The sequence below is a fragment of the Brachyhypopomus gauderio genome, chromosome 7, assembly GCF_052324685.1.
Source record: "Brachyhypopomus gauderio isolate BG-103 chromosome 7, BGAUD_0.2, whole genome shotgun sequence".
In the NCBI taxonomy this organism is placed as follows: Eukaryota; Metazoa; Chordata; class Actinopteri; order Gymnotiformes; family Hypopomidae; genus Brachyhypopomus; species Brachyhypopomus gauderio.
Window position 1 is genome coordinate 16,090,332 of NC_135217.1, and position 12,712 is coordinate 16,103,043.

Sequence of the window (12,712 nt, forward strand, 5' to 3'; positions counted from 1 at the left end):
AATAAGGCAACGCTCTGCATTAGTCTTTTTGAGTTGTATCCACTAATAGAATTACGTTAATCCAACACCATTTTCTTAGCCAGTTGAATGAGCTTTTCCTATATAGCAACATGTCTTTTTAAACAACATGAATTTAAAAACTTATAATAGGAATGGACATTTTTAAGTTGACTGTATATGAAAAATCAAGCATTCAATTGTTTTTATTATGTTCATCCAACACAATTTTCTAAGCCAGGTGAATTAGCTTTTCCTCTATAGCTAAATGTATTTTTAAATAACATGAACTTAAAAACTGTTAGCAGGAATATATAAAATAAGTGGTCAATTTAATCATGTTGATCATGCACTTTTTAGCTTGAGCAAAAATATTTTACATAACATACATTATATTAAATGTAATGCTACATTTTTAGATTTAAAATTTGTTTAAATACAACCTTACAACTGTCTAATGACTATAAATATTAATTTTTGATTTTTAGGTCAGTGCAGAACTGCAAATTAATACATTTAACACAAAAAATGGATGAAGTTTTAACTTTTATTGCTTGAACTGTGCATCACTATGGTGTGGTAGTTAGCACTCTTAACTCACAGTTCCTGGGTTCAAAAACAACACAACAGAGCACAGGGTACAAGGCAGGAATAACCCTAGCTGAGGCCCATTTTACAACTCACTCACTCGCACATACATACACAAACTCCCACACATGCACTTTAAAGAGACACCTATTAACTTAACACAAGTACTGCATTTCCTTTTTGACTTGAAAAAGTTTGTTGATAACAAAGTGTCAATGGGTCTTTAAAAGCAACACAAAAGACATTCCCAGAACAAGGTTCCCAAACACCATAACATTTGCAGTAGTAAGTCCAGTATATGGCTGAAGAAAAAAAAATCTTGATCCATAATACCAAGAAATCCTCACACAAAACAAAACTTTGTGAGTGCTGAACTCTGTTACTACTTACATTCACTCAAAATATACTATACACAAGTACTGCGTTTCCTTTTTGACTTGAAAAAGTTTGTTGATAAAGTGTCAATGGGTCTTTAACCCTTGTGTTGTCTTGCGGGTCTAAAGTGACTCTCTCACACACACAAACACTCTCTTTCTCATACACACACACAAACACTCTCTCTCTCACACACACACACACACACAAATACTCTCTCGCACACACACACACACACACACACACACACACACACACAAACACAATCACACCCACACAATCACACATATAATCAGTCTCACACACACACATACAATCACACGCACACACAATCGCACACACACAATCATAATCACACACACACAATCATAATCACACACACAATCGCACATACAATCACACACACACAATCATAATCACACACAATAAAAAATAAAAAACAAATAATAATAAAAACAAATTCAATATTGAGTATATAAAGAGACCCTGAATAAAAGCACCCCTGTGTAAAAGAAAAGTGTTATGAGAGTCTTCTTGACACTTTGGTAGTGTGGGTCCCGCTATACCCATAGGAAAATGGGAGGTTGCAGAATGTTAAGACAGCACAAGGGATAAAAGCAACACAAAAGACATTCCCAGAACAAGGTTCCCAAACACCATAACATTTGCAGTAGTAAGTCCAGTATATGGCTGAAGAAAAAAAAATCTTGATCCATAATACCAAGAAATCCTCACACAAAACAAAATTTTGTGAGTGCTGAACTCTGTTACTACTTACATTCACTCAAAATATACTGTACTTAAGGTTCATTACTTTTGTGCTGGTTTTTTGTGCATCAAGGTCAAGGAACAGCTTTTGAAATACCTCAAAGGTAAATTTCAACGGCTTGGGATAACTGAGGTTAAGAGCATAGATCACCCCCATCAGCAAAGCACTGGAACAGTCAAGATCATTCCCTTCCAGGACCTTTGTTCCCTCCACCACAATAGTTGCACGCTTGTCAACGATGCAAATCTTCATCATTTCCATTTTTAGGTTTTCCTCAAAGTCATGTGTGTCCTTGTAGAAAAAAAATAATAAAGTATTAGAAATATTAAGATAAATTGTGGACAAAGATAGACACTACGACACAACTGGTCACAAACTCAAAAACGTGTGGGGAAAAACGTGTTTTGTGGCATTGTTAAGTTCAAAAAGGTCAACATTTAAGGAAGAAATTGATTTTTTCTTCATCTTCGCTCATATATATAAGAACAACAATCCATGTGCACAATAAAGTGACACATGCTTACAGGTAAGATGAGGAACTCCAGGTCTACGTTGACAGATTCCTGAAAAATTGAACTGATTTTCCTGTTTAAACGCCTACTTTACTCATTAGTAAAGTTTTGGTTTAGGCTCAAGATAGAATGTACTAAATTATTACTTACATTGTACTCCTTAAAAAGGTCATCCTCCTTCTCTCCAAGATACACCACAAGGCAGCGAATGGCAGCTTCTCTCCTTCCATCAGCTGTGTTGTTCTGATTCATTGGGATCAATTTTTAGAAGACACGATATCGCCTTCCACTTTTATGCTGATGACTGCCAAATATATGTGTCTCTGAAGCAGGAAAATGCATATTCTGCAAACCATCTTTTAAAGTGTATTGAGGATATCAGGGTATGGCTGTCCGCAAATTTTTTGCACCTAAATGATGATAAGACTGAGGTCGTGTTGTTTGGGCCTAGTAACACCTCCAAAATTAACGTTGATCTGGGTCCTTTAAGTCAACATCTCACACTGACGGCAACTGACCTGGGTGTAAAATTGGACACTGATCTTAAACTTGATGCACATATTAAATCAGTTGTCAAGTCGAGCTTTTATCATTTAAGACAATTGGCCAAAGTGAAGCCATTTCTTTCTGTGCATCACTGAGATTTTAATCCATGCATTTATTACAGCTCGTTTAGACTACTGCAATGCACTTTATGTGGGAGTGGACAAGACATTACTTACCCGATTACAGTTGGTCCAAAATGCTGCTGCTCGTCTTTTAGTTGGCGTTAAAAAACGGGACCATATTACGCCGATTTTAGCCTCACTTCACTGGCTCCCAGTTCATTTTAGGATCGATTTTAAAATTCTGCTATTTTGTTTTAAATGTCTTCACGGCCTCGCCCCTCCTTATTTGTCTGACCTGCTCCACCCATACATCCCCTCACGCTCACTCAGATCTGCCGCTCTGTCATTATTGGCTGTCCCAAAAACAAAGAGGAAGCTGAGAGGTGATCGTGCCTTTTCAGTCGCCGCCCCAAAACTGTGGAACGATCTTCCCCTGTACATCAGGCAGGCCGAATCACTCTCTGCTTTTAAATCCTCTCTTAAAACACATTTATTCTCTTTGGCTTTTAACTCAGTCTGAGATGTTGGCTCTTATTTTGTTCTTATTTTGTTTTATTGTTTTAATGACTGTCCTTTGTGTGTGTGTGTCTTTGTGCTGTATGTGTATACACATGATTTGTTTTGTTTCTTGTTTTTAAATCTTGTTTTTAGTTGTGTACAGCACTTTGGCCAATAGCTTTGATTTAAAGTGCTTTATAAATAAATGAAGTTGAAGTTGAAGTTCATGTATAAAAAAAAAAGATAATCAGGCCTGCAAATATCCCAATTACGGCAATTTAACCTATGAAGATTTTATTCCTAACATGCATTGTAAAAGTAATTTTAGTATAAAATTATACCTCAAGTAGCTTGTCCATAATGTGCCTTATCTTTAAGCCTGCAGCTCCTCCTTTTGACTGGGCCAAAGACAACAATTTCTGAGTGCATTTGTCAAGCTTGGCCAAAAAGGTTGATTCAAGGCTAACTGTTGTTAGCCTCTTAAATTCTTCATTTATCTGTAAAACAAGAAAAATCAGGACCTTAGTCAACTAAATATGACATTTATCCACATATCTACAGTTCACAACACTAAGACTAAAAATTTTATACACAAAATGTCTTACCTGTTTTACATTAAAAAGAGCAGGCCATCGTTTCATAAAGTGACTGACAGCAGGGGCTTCATTAATTATTTCCTGCCTTCGAAGAGAGAATGTCTTCACCATTTTCTCAGCTATGACCTTGTTGTTTCCCGTTTTCATCACTTCACTTAGGAGCTCCACTCTTTCCGTTTCTAAACTTGTAGAAGTTTCACCTTGAGTGTGAGGGGGTAAGTAATTAACTTCAGCTTTTCGTGGTTTTTTCACATTCTTTGCAGGAGTCTGTTCATGTGCTGGTTTTCTCTTCAGCGAGTTTACATCGAGTTCAGGACAACCTAGAAACCTTAGTTTAGATCTAAAATTGTTCATTTTATATTTTAGTCGCTGTGTCCATCCGTAACACCCATTAAATGACCCAGGCTCTTTGAGGCAGGGGTGTTTTTGAACAAGGGCCTCTGCTACTTGACTGAACTGCAGACTTGATGAATAAGCACTATACTCATAGATAGCCTCTGACAATTTTCCAAGAATGTCTGGGAGTACTTGGATGAGGTCTTTGCCACTGAGAAAAGTCCCTGAAGTACCTGAAGTTTAATCTCTGTGCTGGCAGAAAAGCGAGGAATTATAAATTCAGTGGGCCAACGCTGTGAACGTTGGCCAGGACTATTTTCAAAAGACGAGACAGGCAGAGTATCACTGCTTGAAGCAGAAGAGATACAAGACTGGTCTTCACATGACTGGTCCTGAATAGAAGCATAGTTATCCGTCACATCAGTTAAGGACAGAGTTACTGTAGGACAGGGGTACTCAACTGGATCCGGACCCGAACGCAGTCCTGATTAACTGGATACGGACAAAACAAAACAAAACCGTAGCATTTATTTCAGGGTTATTGAAAAAACACTCCGTCACGAGTGTTACGTTCGCCACCCCCGCTCAACAACTTATGTTCGCCGCCAACATCTCCACCCCCCCCCCCCTCAACAACTTACGTTCGCCACCCCGCCCGCACCGGACCTCGGGTCACAGGTATCTGCCAAAATTGGACCGCGGACAAATTTAGTTGAGTACGCCTGCTGTAGGAGGATCCAGGATATAGACCACCTTGATTGTGTCTTTATCCTTGATATCAGTGGTTGAATATAAGGAAAAGTATTCACTACCAAATTCAGCATCTTTATAATGCAGTGTGAAGTTTCCAGTAATCCCAAATGTATCACAAATGATTGAGTGAAGTTCATCCACTGTCACAGGAATGCCAAATGGCAATAGCAGTTTACGAACATCATGGTCTGCAAGGACAACTCGCAGTTGGACTGGATCTGACATTAGATCTGAAAGAGAAATGTGATTAAAGGTTTTAAATAGGTTGTAAACGTGTACTAGAAATGTTATTGATTAACTGGTCAGCCAATAGGAAAGAATTTGTTTGATTAATGCTTTTTGTTAAAAGAAAGCTACTTAATATAAAAATACTCAGATTGTCTTGTTGGCTTATACTAGATTAACTCACACAATTAGACAGATGGATAGAACACCGCATCTATGGAACATAAATGTAATGCTTAAGAGTCACAATGGTTCTTCCACCAATCAAGTAAGGTGATAAAGGGAACATGTCTGACAGCTCAGCTGGATCTAAGACTTTCACAGTGTGTGTGTTTTTCAAGCACATAGCTCCGCAGGTGTTCTACTGACCATGTACATAAACATTAGGGATGCACCGAAAATTCGGCCACCGAAAATTTTCGGCCGAAATGGCTTAAATTTGCATTTTCGGTTTTCGGCCGAAATACTTTCATCGCCGAAACAATGTGTTGTGATGACGCAAGCAAAAATCGCCACCTGCACGTGCTTATTTGGATAAAAAAAAAGTTTCAAAAGCAAAAAAGTTTCAGTGATGCAGAAAGCAAAAAAGTTTCAGTGATGGCGTCAAGGCAAAGGACATTACACCAAAAATGATGGAACTCGTTGCCTTAGACCAGGCGTACTCAACTAAATTTGTCCGCGGTCCAGTTTTGGCAGATACCTGTGACCTGAGGTCCGGTGCGGCGGGGGTGGCGAACGTAAGTTGTTGAGCGGGGGGGGGCGAACGGTGGAGGCGTTTATACTTTCGCGAGCGTTTTGTCCTAAACGATAGGCGTTTTGTCCGAAACGATATGTGGTAGAAACACCCCTCAAAACAGGAAAATGAACATTTACCTGACCAATTTTAATGTTGCTATATGTTTCAGGTTTGAAAAGTGCTGGAATTTAGGTTAAAGCACTGCTTGAAATTGTAACTACTTGGTTTCACAACAAATATCTGTCTGACTGAATAGTTCTCTTGTATTAGGTTAACAAATAGGCCTACGAGCCTCTTGTAATTCCAGGACGAAACATGAGAGAACCAATGAGATTGGGCGTTTTTTTTAACTTAATTATGTTTAACATGCTGGGAAATATTGAAATGAACCTTGAAAGTGGCGTACAAGTGCTTGAATTCCACCTTATAAAGGTGTATGAACCCTGAAAACGTGACTTTGTTCATTGCGCTGAAGCGCGGCGCGAAGTTACAAAATTCGAGAGGTGCACGACCTCGCGAACCGACAGCGCGCGAGGCACTCGCGCACACGCGGAGCCACAGCGATTACGTCATTTTCGCCGCGCGGACCCTCGCGCCGCTCGCGAAGCGTCAACCAGGCAGGCTTGTTGTTGAGCGGGGGTGGCGAACGTAAGTTGTTGAGCGGGGGTGGCAAACGTAACACTCGTGACGGAGTGTTTTTTCAATAGCCCTGAAATAAATGCTACGGTTTTGTTTTAGTCCGTATCCAGTTAATCAGGAATGAGATTGGGTCCGGACAGGACTGCGTTCGGGTCCGGATCCGGACCGCGGTCCGCCAGTTGAGTACCCCTGCCTTAGACGATCAGCCGTTCTCTGTCGTAGAGGATGTGGGATTTCGTAGGCTAATAGAGCACATTGAGCCCTGTTATGTTTTGCCGAGCAGACGACATTTCTCAGAAGCGTGTTTACCTGAGCGGTTTAATGTTGTTGCAACTCACGTCACGTTTTTATGAGAGAATTTATATTTATCTTTCAGGCCAGTCAGTTATAATAAAATTTAACTCGTATAAAATACATATATTTATCCTCTCAGATAGAAATGGTCTGCAAGCGAGTTAAATTTAATTAGTGGTCGTCCGTTGTCAGCGTTATCGCCGTTAACGGCCCACCACTAATTTTATTTTATAATATGCATTACTGTAATGTCAGTGCTAAATAAATATTTTCAAATCAAATTTTGTAGTTGATTTATTCTTTGAATAGCAATGCCTTGATTTTAGTGAGGTTAGCCATAAATCCAATGTTACTAATAATTGGCATAATGTATTTCGGCGTTTCGGTTTTTCGGCCTTGGTTTCCTCATTTTCGGTTTTGGCTAAGAATTTTCATTTCGGTGCATCCCTAATAAACATTTTACAATAAACTTAACATTCCCCTTTACAACTAGAATTTGGATCAACTCTGCAAAGCCTGGTACACCACATGTGGAGCCATTAACCAAGATCATTCCACTGGAGTACTTGGTGCTATTGTAACACACACTATTTGCTACTTGGACACATGTCACACCAGGAAACTTAGCCTGCAAGGCTTCCTGGATATCCCCTCTCAGCACACTAATGTCCACTTTTGATAAGGTTGTGGCCTGTAGTGAAGGTCTGACATCACTGGACTCATGTTGGTTATAAGCAAACATTAACTGATGCTTTATTGAAAGTGACTTCAGAATATTCCGAAAACTATGAGTATGCCTTACCACACGCTTAAAAAAGCTGTGTTTTGCCTCAAACCGCATTGTCCATAGTGACACTAAAGGGCCATAAGCCCTGATCAGGTCTGGATAGTGTTCCAGAAAATGATGCTTTGGAACAAGCTTTTGCTCTGGGAAAGCTTGGAAAAACCTGTGACTGTGCTCGGATATCTTGCTATCCAAGTAGCAAATAGTCTCTTCTGTGTGGATTTGACTTACAGCAAGCTCAACTATGTCTTTAAGCACAAGAATCACTTCCCATGTTGGATCACCTTCAGGAATTTTTGATCCAACCATCAGTGGCAGGAGTCGAAGCAATGCCCAGTTCTCATGGCCATTCCCACCCACACTTTTGCGTGCAGCAAAGTTGACAGGAACAAGCTGTGGTGCATCTGCCTTGTCTGACCATTTATATGGGAACTCTTTGATCGATCTATTGAGCTCTTCAAGAGTAAAGTATTTACTCTGAATGAACACGTTGAGGCACAGTGCCTCAAAGTGAGAATGTGCATACACCACAGTTTTGGCAATGAAAGGTGACCAATTCACTCTTCCTTGGAATGAGTGCTTTCTTGACAAATGAGATCTGAAGCTACCCCATGTTTTAAAAACACAAAAACAGTCCTGGTGAAGACATGGTATAGGTTGCCCATGGCAGTGATACAGTCTATAGTGTTTTATCAACCTTGATTTGCTAGTGCTCTTAAATTCACACAATTTGCAAGCCCAATGCATCCTGTTGCATGCACTAAAATACTAATTTTGTTATAGTTGCCAACGTCCCAAAAATATTACAATTCCTAATTCAGACCGAGAATGACAATGACATACTACTGACTGCTATATGTTTGGGGTGGAGAAAACTATAAATATATATGAATTATATATGAGTCGTATGTACAAGACGCAAAATGGCGAAAAGCTACAACGCAACGAACCTGGCCAGCACTTAACTAAGACATGCTGCAAAGATTATATTTGGAAAAACATTAACACTACTGGAGGAGAATAAAGACTAAATCGTAATTTCTGAATACAGGACTAAACTGAATACGGTCTTGGGATATTTATTAGCTCACCATGACATTCAGCGTCGAAAGAAATGTGGAAAAGTTAAGCCACAAAATTCCACACACTTTATGCTGCTCGCGATAACCAGTGAGGGGGGAAATGAGCGGGAAACACGTCTATTTTCAATTTAATTCAATTAGATATTGCCAGTCCCTTTACGACCACCATGACTTTGGTAATTCTTTTTTTTTAATGGTGTGACGGTAAAGTTATCTGTCTAAATTAAAATCTTCATAAATAAATCGGCAAGTTTCATAATCTTACCGATGTTTTCTGCGCCGTCATAAAACAAAACCCTTCGGGAGGTGAATGATATTACATGCAGTAAAAATTATGGACATCAAACTTTGGTGCTCCGGGCTACAGCAATACCCTTCAAATGATCCTTTTTCACTGACTGCATGTTCTATTTGTGGAGGGCTTGAGAAAATCTAGCTTAGGTCTGTAGCTAACTACCTTGACATAACTTTTGAATAACTCTGAATGGTCTTTAACACAGGTTAGTCGTATCACAAAAGCAAAAATAGCTTATCGTGTAGGTCTTACGCTATTTTAAGGGATGTACTCACCTTGATAATTTGGTTTCTCCTCAGCATGTGCCGCGTGCGTGATCCATGCATCCAACTTTTCCAAGTGAGCGGGGAATTCAACCAAAAAACATTAAGTCGCCAGAACTTGAATTTTTGATCGTTCTTTTTTAATGAAACATATTAAGTTCGGGATAGTGATGATATTGTGTTGAAACATCACTTACAATATTTGTCTCACCAGAACTTAAAAAAATAACATCAGTAAATAAAAAGTCTGCTAAGATCATATAACTTGATTTTTAATATTATATCAATATATATTTTTAAGTACTAGCTAAAGGCCATCGGAATTACTTTTTAGAGTGTATGCAGTTTGAAACGGAACATTTCTTTTTCCAAATGCAATTTTTTTTTGTTAATATGCATCACTTCAGTATCTTGATGTTGGTGTAACAGTTGATATTGCTGTAATAGGATGATTCTACCTGTTATTACTTTTTCCTAGAACTGCCTGATGTTGTCACCTGTAATTGAGTGCAGAGTCACAAAAGAGCACAATTTTAAGTTGTGCATTCATCAACATATTTGCAATGTTTAAAGCATGGTAGTGCTAGTGATGGGCAAATGAAGCCTCTTGAAGCAATGAAGCTTTCCAACCCTTTGCTTTGCAAAAAGGTTCATTACTCGAGGCTTCATTCATCACTCACTAGTGACATCTGCTGGTGAAACTGTAACAGCCTCGTCATTCAGTTGGATCATACTTTCAAAAATTTGTAAATGCAATATTGTCACAAAGTTTCCATCAAACTCATGTTTAGTAACAGGAGAATCATTTAAATCATACTTAATTGTCATGTTTTAATTATTAAAATGATTTGTAGCCAATCTAATCCTTGACCATTAGTGGTTGTGTTGGGTTTTCTTGTATGTCATGAACGTATTTGACAATGAAGATATGTTGTACTATGTTGGGAATTGAGTGATTGTTGAGTGACTGAATATTTGGAGTTAGAAACTGATTTTTTTTTTAAACAGAATGTGTTTAAAATAATTGCTTCTTGGGGCTTCTAGATCTGGTTTGGCAGTCATGACCTGGTGGTTAGGGAAGGGAAGTGGTTAGGGAACTGAGCTTGTAATCGGAGGGTCGTGGGTTCGATCCCCAGGCCTGAGGCCATGACTGAGGTGCCCCTTAACCCTCAATTGTTCACTTATATAAAAATGAGATAAAATGTAAGTCGCTCTGGATAAGGGCGTCTGCCAAATGTAAAATGATTTTAACATTACAAATAAGGTTTGCCTCTTCCAATGGTTTTTAGTCTGTTTTTGATGTGTGAATCTGATGTACATCCTGATCAAACAAAAAGAATTTAGAACGTTCCAGATTTTAAATTTAACCACCTACTACAACCCACGAAGCAACAGGGTTCATAGCGCTTTTATTTTGAAAAACGATACGCAAAATGAAGCAATGACGTGGCCGATGTAATGCGAGGCCTCGTTTGTTGCTGATCACGTGATTTTGCTCAATATGACACAAGCTCCGAAGCGGGGCTTCATCGGACACGCCCCTTTTTACTCGGTACACGCTTCGAAGCCTAGCTTCAGATGTCCCATCACTAGGTAGTGCTCATTTAATACATATTAAAAATGTGGTATGCAGTATGCATGTTTGCTTTTTACATTCAGCAATAAGCTAAAGCATTTGAAAACAAAATGTATTATATTGTAATATAACAAAGTAAATTTAAAATATAATTATCTGTAATTGAATGCACTGATAGTAAATTGAAAGAATTTTGCAATGTAACTGTATTTCAGTGAAATTTATCTAAAATCTATAAATTGTGATGTTACTGAACATATGTATCAGTACAACCAAGAAGTATAATAGTTTAATAGTTGTGTTTTATCAATATATGCATTAGTGAACTTAACTGCAATGTGTTATTCCAGTTTAGCCCTATAAACGGTAATTACATCTAATTTAAATACGAGTTGTTTGTATTTAATACATAATTTTAGTATATTTTATGTAAGTACCCTTATAAATTGTACTTATATAAAATATACTAAAGTATGCACTTTATTAAAGTGTACTTTTTACTGATTGAAATATAATTTAAAATGTACTTAAGTGTGTTTTAAATGATGTCAAAATTAAAATATAATAGCACTTAAGCACATACAATATGTGTATCAGTGCACTCAGTAGTACATTTTTAAACTATTTAAAGTGTATTAACAATTGTACCAAAAATTAACATATTTAATTAAACTTAAGTGCAACTTGAGTGGTACGAAAAAAGCACTCAAAAGTATAACTTAATACATTTAATATATATTTAAACATAACTTAATTGGAATTTAAATATACTTAAGTTGTCATAATGTATTCCAAAATAGTACATTAAGTATGGACTAAAGTATATATATGAAAAGTATGTATTTAGTATACTTTTAAAGGTACACTTAAGTATACTTTTCTTTTACAAGGGTGCCCATTCTTCTTTGCAGTACCTCTGAAGCTCCATCAGGTTGGACGGGAGACGTCTGTGCACAGCCATTTTCAGATCTCTCCAGAGAGAATCGATCGGATTCAAGTCTGGGCTCTGGCTGGGCCATTCCAGGACATTCACAGAGTGGTCCTGAAGCCACTCCTTTGAGATCTTGGCTGTGTGCTTCACGTCGTTGTCCTGCTGAAAAATGAACCGTCCCCCAATCTGAGGTCAAGAGCGCTCTGGAGCAGGTTTTCATCCAGGATGTCTCTGTACATTGCTGCATTCATCTTTCCCTCTATCCTGACTAGTCTGCCAGTTCCTGCTGCTGAAAAACATCCCCATAGCACGATGCTGCTACCACCATGCTTGACTGTAGGGATGGTATTGGCCTCGTAATGAGCAGTGCCTGGTTTCCTCCAAACATGACACCTGGCATTCACACCAAAGAGTTTATCTTTGTCTCATCAGACCAGAGAATTTTATTTCTCATGGTCTCAGAGTCCTTCAGGTGCCTTTTGGCAAATCCTAGACGGGCTGCCTTGTGCCTTTTCTAAGGAGTGGCTTTCGCCTTGCCACTCTGCCATACAGGCCTGATTGATGGTTGTCCTTCTGCAAGGTTCTCCTTTCTCCACAGAGGAATGCTGGAGCTCTGACAGAGTGACCATCAGGTTCTTGATCACCTCCCTGACCGAGGCCCTTCTCCCCTGATTGCTCAATTTAGACGGCCGGCCAACTCTATGAAGAGTCCTGGTGGTTCAAAACTTCTTCCATTTACGACTGATGGAAGCCACTGTGCTCATTGGGACCTTCAAAGCAGCAGAAATTTTTCTGTATCCTTCCCCAGATTTGTGCCTCGAGACAATTTTGTCTCTGAGGTCTACAGACAATTCC

General features: G+C 38.7%; 1 pseudogene; it reads right to left on the reverse strand.

Moving 5' to 3' along the window:
* Positions 1-4,987: 4,987 nt before the first annotated feature.
* LOC143519748 (uncharacterized) lies at positions 4,988-12,311 on the reverse strand (annotated as a pseudogene).
* Positions 12,312-12,712: the final 401 nt, after the last annotated feature.